The sequence below is a fragment of the Triticum aestivum genome, chromosome 5A (genome assembly GCF_018294505.1).
Source record: "Triticum aestivum cultivar Chinese Spring chromosome 5A, IWGSC CS RefSeq v2.1, whole genome shotgun sequence".
NCBI lineage: Eukaryota > Viridiplantae > Streptophyta > Magnoliopsida > Poales > Poaceae > Triticum > Triticum aestivum.
This window is the reverse complement of record NC_057806.1, coordinates 646616240-646626244: the sequence shown is the minus strand read 5'-3', so window position 1 is coordinate 646626244 and position 10005 is coordinate 646616240.

The following is a 10005-nucleotide window of genomic DNA, read 5'->3' as shown; positions in this document are numbered from 1 at the left end:
CGCCTTTCTTAGCCATCTGTCTTAACTGTCTGCCGGTTTACCACCAGCCGGTTTACCATCTATCTTAGCCATCTGTCTTGACTCTCTGTCTTAACTCTTCGCCGGTTTACCATTCGCTGGTTTACCAAGTATCAACCAGTTTACAACTCCAGCCGGGTCATACCGCAGGGTATATCCCCGACAGATACATATTATGTCTCAACAAGTACTGTAAAGTATAATACAACACTAGTACCGGTAGAAGCTATTGCTGAACTTTTTGATAGCTACATGAAGTCTACTGGTAATTCTTAGAGATATACCACACAGGAGACATCGAAGGTTCTCGCAAAAAAGGGGATATTGAAGGGGAAGATGCCAGCCCATCAAGAATAGAACGTTTCGGAGGAAAAGTCTGTGTCGGCTACACCTTGGCCCCCAATCCCCCATCGCCTGTGCACCATGCCGCTTTTATCTATTGAGGGATCATTCCTACAATTGGATGGTAGGAGTGTCATCTTTGCCATCAGTTTATATTCAACTGCAAAGATGCTTTGGAAGCGGAGTAACATGCTCTTATGCAAGGGATGGCGTTGGCTATTCAACATACGAACCTCTCAATTCTTGTCCAACCGGATTTCTCGGAGGCACCATGTGTGTTATCAGGTGATCGACTGGCTCGCTTAGCTTATGGACATCTCATTGCGGAGATTAGAGCTTTGATGAATGACGAGTTTATACCATAGAAGATTCAACGGGAACAAAACAGGGTTGCAAATCATCTGGAAAACTATAATCCAACTGAGTGTACAACCGCTAGTTGACTACAAAGGAGCCCCCCATGTATCGAGCAACTTTTGCCTCTTGACTGTAACACTACAATTATGGAATAAAACTTCTATTTAACAAACGGGATTGAGAGAGTATATAGTGATAAACCCGTTAGAAGGTAGACCTGCATCTTCTGTGTGTTAACTTTTTATTATTGAAAATAGGATTTGCTAGATGAGGGTTGCAACCAAAAGTCTCTCTCACTAGTCGGAAGGAGGAAAATGAGTGCTCCTATTTGGGGTATAGATATGTGTAGGGCGCAACAACGTGCTCCCCCGTGGTTTGGGACAACACGAAGCAGGGGTTGGGGGGGGGGGCTTTTTTCCCTTTCGTTTGTTTCTCCTTTTCTTTCTTTTATTATTCTTTTCCCTTTTTCTTTTTAGTTTTTTGAAAAATGCTCAAGATTTAAAAAATGTACGGTGAATTTGAAAAATGTTCATGGGTTTCAAAAAATGTTCATGGATTTGATTTTTTATGAATTTCAAAATTTGTTCCTGGATTGAAAAAGTGGCCATGAATTCAAATTGTTACCGTATTTAATCCATGTTCCAAATTACAAAAAAAAAATTCATGGAGTTGAAAATTGTTCGTGTATTAAAAAATATTCATGAATTTCAAAAATATGTTCATGACTTCAAAATTGTTCACAAAATTTAGAAAATGTTCATGACTTCAAGATTGTCCCCGAATTTAAAAAAATGTTTCCAAATTTTAAAAAATGTTCATGAATTGTCCACCCACAACCACGGAGGCCCAAACTTGGCGAGGCGCTAACCATGACAAGAGACAGGGACCAGACACTCCTGGCTGGATCCGGCGACTCCTAGCCCCACCATTGCCGCTATGGCAGCACCGCATATATAGCCTGCAAGCCCAGCCATGAAGCCGCCCAAGCGGCCACCGCAGCCGTCATCACCTCGAAGAGGGGCCGCTGCCCCGGAGCCCTACGTTCGCCATCCATCATCGTCGATGTGCCAGCAACCACCACGGAGAGGAGACTAGCCGATTTGCCCCACCGCCACCACCACGCGCGGGCTTTGCCCGACAGCAGTTACCGGCACGATGGCGAGGAGGTGGAGCGGAGCAGGGATGGCTGCCGGTGGAAGGAGATGGTGTAGGAAATATGCCCTAGAGGCAATAATAAAGTTATTATATATTTCCTTATATCATGATAAATATTTATTATTCATGCTAGAATTGTATTAAATGAAAACATGATACATGTGTGAATACATAGACAAACAGAGTGTCACTAGTATGCCTCTACTTGACTAGCTCGTTGATCAAAGATGGTTATGTTTCCTAGCCATAGACAAAGAGTTGTCATTTGATTAACGGGATCACATCATTAGGAGAATGATGTGATTGACTTGACCCATTTTGTTAGCTTAGCACTTGAACGTTTAGTTTGTTGCTATTGCTTTCTTCATGACTTATACATGTTCCTATGACTATGAGATTATGCAACCCCCGTTTACCGGAGGAACACTTTGTGTGCTACCAAACGTCACAACGTAACTGGGTGATTATAAAGGTTCTCTACAAGTGTCTCCGAAGGTACTTGTTGGGTTGGCGTATTTCGAGATTAGGATTTGTCACTCCAATTGTCGGAGAGGTATCTCTGGGCCCACTCGGTAATATACATCACTTAAGCCTTGCAAGCATTGCAACTAATGAGTTAGTTGCGGGATGATGTATTACGGAACGAGTAAAGAGACTTGCCGGTAACAAGATTGAACTAGGTATTGAGATACCGACGATCGAATCTCGGGCAAGTAACATACCGGTGACATGTTGTTATGCGGTTTGACCGATAAAGATCTATGTAGGAGCCAATATGAGCATCCAGGTTCCGCTATTGGTTATTGACCGGAGACGTGTCTCGGTCATGTCTACATAGTTCTCGAACCCATAGGGTCCGCACGCTTAAAGTTCGATGACGGTTATATTATGAGTTTATGTGTTTTGATGTACCGAAGGTAGTTCGGAGTCCTGGATGAGATCGGGGACATGACGAGGAGTCTCGAAATGGTCGAGACGTAAAGATCGATATATTGGACGACTATATTCAGATATCGGAAAGGTTCTGAGTGGTTCAGGTATTTTTCGGAGTACCGGGGAGTTACGGGAATACGGGGGAAGAAGTATATGGACCTTATTGGGCTTTAGGAGAGAGAGAGAGAGAGAGAGAGAGAGAGAGAGAGAGAGAGAGGCAGGCCGCACGCCCCCTAATGACTAGTCTGAATTGGACTAGGGGGAGGGGCGGCGCCCCCTCCTTCCTTCTCTTCCCTCTTCCCCTTCCTTGTCTCCTACTCCTACTACTTGGAAGGGGAGGAATCCTACTCCCGATGGGAGTAGGACTCCTCCAGGGCGTGCCATAGGGGTCGGTCCTCTCCCCCTCCTGCACTCCTTTATATACGTGGCCAGGGGGCACCCCATAGACACAACAATTGATCTCTTGGATCTTTTAGCCGTGTGTGGTGCCCCTCTCCACCATAGTCCACCTCGATAATATTGTAACAGTGCTTAGGCGAAGCCCTGCGACGGTAGAACATCAACATCGTCACCACACCGTCATGCTGACGGAACTCTCCCTCAAAGCTCGGCTGGATAGGAGTTCAAGGGACGTCATCGAGTTGAACGTGTGGAGAACTCGGAGGTGCCGTGCATTCGGTACTTGATCGGTCGGACCGTGAAGACGTACGACTACATCAACCGCGTTGTGCTAACACTTCCGCTTTCGGTCTACAAGGGTACGTGGACACACTCTTCTCTCTCGTTGCTATGCATCACCATGATCCTGTGTGTGCGTAGGATTTTTTTTGAAATTACTACGTTCCCCAACAGTGGCATCCGAGCCAGGTTTTATGCATAGATGTTATATGCACGAGTAGAACACAAGTGAGTTGTGGGCGATACAAGTCATACTGCGTACCAGCATGTCATACTTTGGTTCGGCGGTATTTTTGGATGAAGTGGCCCGGACCGACATTACGCGTACGCTTACGCGAGACTGGTTCTACCGACGTGCTTTGCACACAGGTGGCTGGCGGGTGTCACTTTCTCCAACTTTAGTTGAACCGAGTGTGGCTACGCCTGGTCGTTGAGAAGGTTAAAACAGCACTAACTAGACAAACTATCGTTGTGGTTTTGATGCGTAGGTAAGAACGGTTCTTGCTCAGCCCGTAGCAGCCACGTAAAACTTGCAATAACAAAGTAGAGGACGTCTAACTTGTTTTTGCAGGGCATGTTGTGATGTGATATGGTCAAGACATGATGCTATATTTTATTGTATGAGATGATCATGTTTTGTAACCGAGTTATCGGCAACTGGAAGGAGCCATATGGTTGTCACTTTATTGTATGCAATGCAATCGCCCTGTAATGCTTTACTTTATCACTAAGCGGTAGCGATAGTCGTAGAAGCATAAGTTGGCGAGACGACAACGATGCTACGATGGAGATCAAGGTGTCGCGCCGGGGACGATGGTGATCATGACGGTGCTTCGGAGATGGAGATCACAAGCACAAGATGATGATGGCCATATCATATCACTTATATTGATTGCATGTGATGTTTATCTTTTATCCATCTTATCTTGCTTTGATTGACGGTAGCATTATAAGATGATCTCTCACTAAATTTCAAGATAAAAATGTTCTCCCTGAGTATGCACCGTTGCAAAAGTTCTTCGTGCTGAGACATCACGTGACTATCGGGTGTGATAGGCTCTACATTCAAATACAACGGGTGCAAAACAGTTGCACACGCGGAATACTCAGGTTAAACTTGACTAGCCTAGCATATGCAAATATTGAAGGAAATATGCCCTAGGCAATAATAAAGTTATTATTTATTTCCTTATATCATGATAAATGTTTATTATTCATGCTACAATTGTATTAACCGGAAACATAATACATGTGTGAATACATAGACAAACAGAGTGTCACTAGTATGCCTCTACTTGACTAGCTCGTTAATCAAAGATGGTTATGTTTCCTAACCATGAACAAGGAGTTGTTATTTGATTAACGAGATCACATCATTAGGTGAATGATCTGCTTGACATGACCCATTCCATTAGCTTAGCACCCGATCATTTAGTATGTTGCTATTGCTTTCTTCATGACTTATACATGTTCCTATGACTATGAGATTATGCAACTCCCGTTTGCCGGAGGAACACTTTGTGTGCTACCAAACGTCACAACGTAAATGGGTGATTATAAAGGTGCTCTACAAGTGTCTTCAAAGGTACATGTTGGGTTGGCATATTTCGAGATTAGGATTTGTCACTCCGATTGTCGGAGAGGTATCTCTGGGCCCTCTCGGTAATGCACATCACATAAGCCTTGCAAGCATTGCAACTAATGAGTTAGTTGCGAGATGATTTATTACGAAACGAGTAAAGAGACTTGCTGGTAACGAGATTGAACTAGGTATTGAGATACCGACAATCGAATCTCGGGCAAGTAACATACCGATGACAAAGGGAACAACGTATGTTGTTATGCGGTCTGACCGATAAAGATCTTCGTAGAATATGTAGGAGCCAATATAAGCATCCAGGTTCCGCTATTGGTTATTGACCGGAGATGTGTCTCGGTCATGTCTACATTGTTCTCGAACCCGTAGGGTCCGCACGCTTAAGGTTTCGATGACAGTTATATTATGAGTTTGTGAGTTTTGATGTACCGAAGTTAGTTAGGAGTCCCGGATGTGATCACGGACATGACGAGGAGTCTCGAAATGGTCGAGACATAAAGATTGATATATTGGACGGCTATATTCGGACACCAGAAGTGTTCCGGGTGATTTCGGAGAAAACCGGAGAGCCGGAGGGTTACCGGAACCCCCCCGGGAGAAGTAATGGGCCATATGGGCCTTAGTGGAGAGAGAGAGGGGCAGCCAAAGGTGGGCCGCGCGCTTCCTCCCCCCTGGTCCGAATTGGACTAGGAGAGGGGGGGGGGGCGGCGCCCCCCTTTCCCTCTCCCTCCCCACTTCCTTCCCCCTCCTAGTAGGAGTCCTACTCCTACTAGGAGGAGGACTCCTCCTTGGCGCGCCTATAGGGCCGGCCGGCCTCCTCCCCTTGCTCCTTTATATACGGGGGCAGGGGGCACCCCTAGACACAAGTTGATCCACGTGATCATATTCTTAGCCGTGTGCGGTGCCCCCTTCCACCATAGTCCTCGATAATATTGTAGCGGTGCTTAGGCGAAGCCCTGCGACGGTAGTACATCAAGATCATCACCACGCCGTCGTGCTGACGGAACTCTTCCCCGACACTTTGCTGGATCGGAGTCCGGGGATCGTCATCGAGCTGAACGTGTGCTAGAACTCGGAGGTGCGTAGTTTCGGTGCTTGATCGGTCGGGCCGTGGAGACGTACGACTACATCAACCAAACGCTTCCGTTGTCGATCTACAAGGGTACGTAGATCACACTCTCCCCTCTCGTTGCTATGCATCACCATGATCTTGCGTGTGCGTAGGAAATTTTTTGAAATTACTACGTTCCCCAACAGTGGCATCCGAGCCTAGGTTTTATATGTTGATGTTATATGCACGAGTAGAACACAAGTGAGTTGTGGGCGATATAAGTCATACTGCTTACCAGCATGTCATACTTTGGATCGGCGGTATTGTTGGACGAAGCGGCCCGGATTGACCTTACGCGTACGCTTATGCGAGACCGGTTCTCCCGACGTTCTTTGCACATAGGTGGCTTGCGGGTGACAGTTTCTCCAACTTTAGTTGAACCGAGTGTGGCTACGCCCGGTCCTTGCGAAGGTTAAAACAGCACCAACTTGACAAACTATCGTTGTGGTTTTGATGCGTAGGTAAGATTGGTTCTTGCTTAAGCCCGTAGCAGCCACGTAAAACTTGCAACAACAAAGTAGAGGACGTCTAACTTGTTTTTGCAGGGCATGTTGTGATGTGATATGGTCAAGACATGATGATAAATTTTATTGTATGAGATGATCATGTTTTGTAACCGAGTTATCGGCAACTGGCAGGAGCCATATGGTTGTCGCTTTATTGTATACAATGCAATCGCGCTGTAATGCTTTACTTTATCACTAAGCGGTAGCGATAGTCGTGGAAGCATAAGATTGGCTTGACGACAACGATGCTACGATGGAGATCAAGGTGTCGCGCCGGTGACGATGGTGATCACGACGGTGCTTCGATGGAGATCACAAGCACAAGATGATGACGGCCATATCATATCACTTATATTGATTGCATGTGATGTTTATCTTTTATGCATCTTATCTTGCTTTGATTGACGGTAGCATTATAAGATGATCTCTCACTAATTATCAAGAAGTGTTCTCTCTGAGTATGCACCATTGCGAAAGTTCTTCGTGCTGAGACACCACGTGTGATCGGGTGTGATAGGCTCTACGTTCAAATACAACGGGTGCAAAACAGTTGCACACGCGGAATAATTAGGTTATACTTAACGAGCCAAGCATATACAGATATAGCCTCGGAACACGGAGACCGAAAGGTCGAGCGTGAATCATATAGTAGATATGATCAACATAGTGATGTTCACCAATGAAACTACTCCATCTCACGTGATGATCGGACATGGTTTAGTTGATTTGGATCACGTAATCACTTAGAGGATTAGAGGGATGTCTATCTAAGTGGGAGTTCTTTAAGTAAATTAATTGAACCTAAATTTATCATGAAACTTAGTACCTGATAGTATCTTGCTTGTTTATGCTTGATTGTAGATAGATGGCTCGTGCTGTTGTTCCATTGAATTTTAATGCGTTCCTTGAGAAAGCAAAGTTGAAAGATGATGGTAGCAATTACACGGACTGGGTCCGTAACTTGAGATTATCCTCATTGCTGCACAGAAGAATTACGTCCTGGAAGCACCGCTGGGTGCCAGGCCTGCTGCTGGAGCAACACCAGATGTTATGAACGTCTGGCAGAGCAAAGCTGATGACTACTCGATAGTTCAGTGTGCCATGCTTTACGGCTTAGAATCAGGACTTCAACGACGTTTTGAACGTCATGGAGCATATGAGATGTTCCAGGAGTTGAAGTTAATATTTCAAGCAAATGCCCGGATTGAGAGATATGAAGTCTCCAATAAGTTCTATAGCTGCAAGATGGAGGAGAACGGTTCTGTCAGTGAGCATATACTCAAAATGTCTGGGTATAATAATCACTTGATTCAATTGGGATTTAATCTTCCAGATGATTGCGTCATTGACAGAATTCTCCAATCACTGCCACCAAGCTACAAGAGCTTCGTGATGAACTATAATATGCAAGGGATGAATAAGATTATTCCCGAGCTCTTTGCAATGCTGAAAGCTGCGGAGGTAGAAATCAAGGAGTATCAAGTGTTGATGGTCAACAAGACCACTAGTTTCAAAAAAAGGGCAAAGGGAAGAAGAAGGGGAACTTCAAAAAGAACAGCAAGCAAGTTGCTAGTCAAGAGAAGAAACCCAAACCTGGACCTAAGCCTGAAACTGAGTGCTTCTACTGCAAGCAGACTGGTCACTGGAAGCGGAACTGCCCCAAGTATTTGGCGGATAAGAAGGATGGCAAGGTGAACAAAGGTATATGTGATATACATGTTATTGATGTGTACCTTACTAATGCTCGCAGTAGCACCTGGGTATTTGATACTGGTTCTGTTGCTAATATTTGCAACTCGAAACAGGGACGACAGATTAAGCGAAGATTGGCTAAGGACGAGGTGACGATGCGCGTGGGAAACGGTTCCAAAGTCGATGTGATCGCAGTCGGCACGCTATCTCTATATCTACCTTCGGGATTAATATTAGACCTAAATAATTGTTATTTGGTGCCAGCGTTAAGCATGAACATTATATCTGGATCTTGTTTGATGCGAGACGGTTATTCATTTAAATCTGAGAATAATGGTTGTTCTATTTATATGAGTAATATCTTTTATGGTCATGCACCCTTAAAGAGTGGTCTATTTTTATTGAATCTCGATAGTAGTGACACACATATTCATAGTGTTGAAGCCAAAAGATGCAGAGTTAATAATGATAGTGCAACTTATTTGTGGCACTGCCATTTAGGTCATATCGGTGTAAAGCGCATGAAGAAACTCCATACTGATGGACTTTTGGAACCACTTGATTATGAATCACTTGGTACTTGCGAACCGTGTCTCATGGGCAAGATGACTAAAACACCGTTCTCCGGTACTATGGAGAGAGCAACAGATTTGTTGGAAATCATACATACAGATGTATGTGGTCCGATGAATATTGAGGCTCGTGGCGGATATTGTTATTTTCTCACCTTCACAGATGACTTAAGCAGATATGGGTATATCTACTTAATGAAACACAAGTCTGAAACATTTGAAAAGTTCAAAGAATTTCAGAGTGAAGTAGAAAATCATTGTAACAAGAAAATAAAATTCCTACGATCTGATCGTAGAGGAGAATATTTGAGTTACGAGTTTGGTGTACATTTGAAAAATTGTGGAATAGTTTCGCAACTCACGCCACCCGGAACACCACAGCGTAATGGTGTGTTCGAACGTCGTAATCATATTTTACTAGATATGGTGCGATCTATGATGTCTCTTACTGATTTACCGCTATCGTTTTGGGGATATGCTCTAGAGACAGCCGCATTCACGTTAAATAGGGCACCATCAAAATCCGTTGAGACGACGCCTTATGAACTGTGGTTTGCCAAGAAACCAAAGTTGTCGTTTCTGAAAGTTTGGGGTTGCGATGCTTATGTGAAAAAGCTTCAACCTGATAAGCTCGAACCCAAATCGGAGAAATGTGTCTTCATAGGATATCCAAAGGAAACTATTGGATACACCTTCTATCACAGATCCGAAGGCAAGACTTTTGTTGCTAAGTTCGGAAAATTTCTAGAGAAGGAGTTTCTCTCGAAAGAATTGAGTGGGAGGAAAGTAGAACTTGACGAGGGAACTGTACCTGCTCCCTTATTGGAAAGTAGTGCATCACAGAAAACTGTTTCTGTGACACCTACACCAGTTAGTGAGGAAGCTAATGATGATGATCATGAAACTTCAGAGCAAGATACTACTGAACCTCGTAGATCAACCAGAGTGAGATCCGCGCCAGAGTGGTACGGTAATCCTGTTCTGGAAGTCATGCTACTAGATCATGATGAACCTACGAACTATGAAGAAGCGATGGTGAGCCCA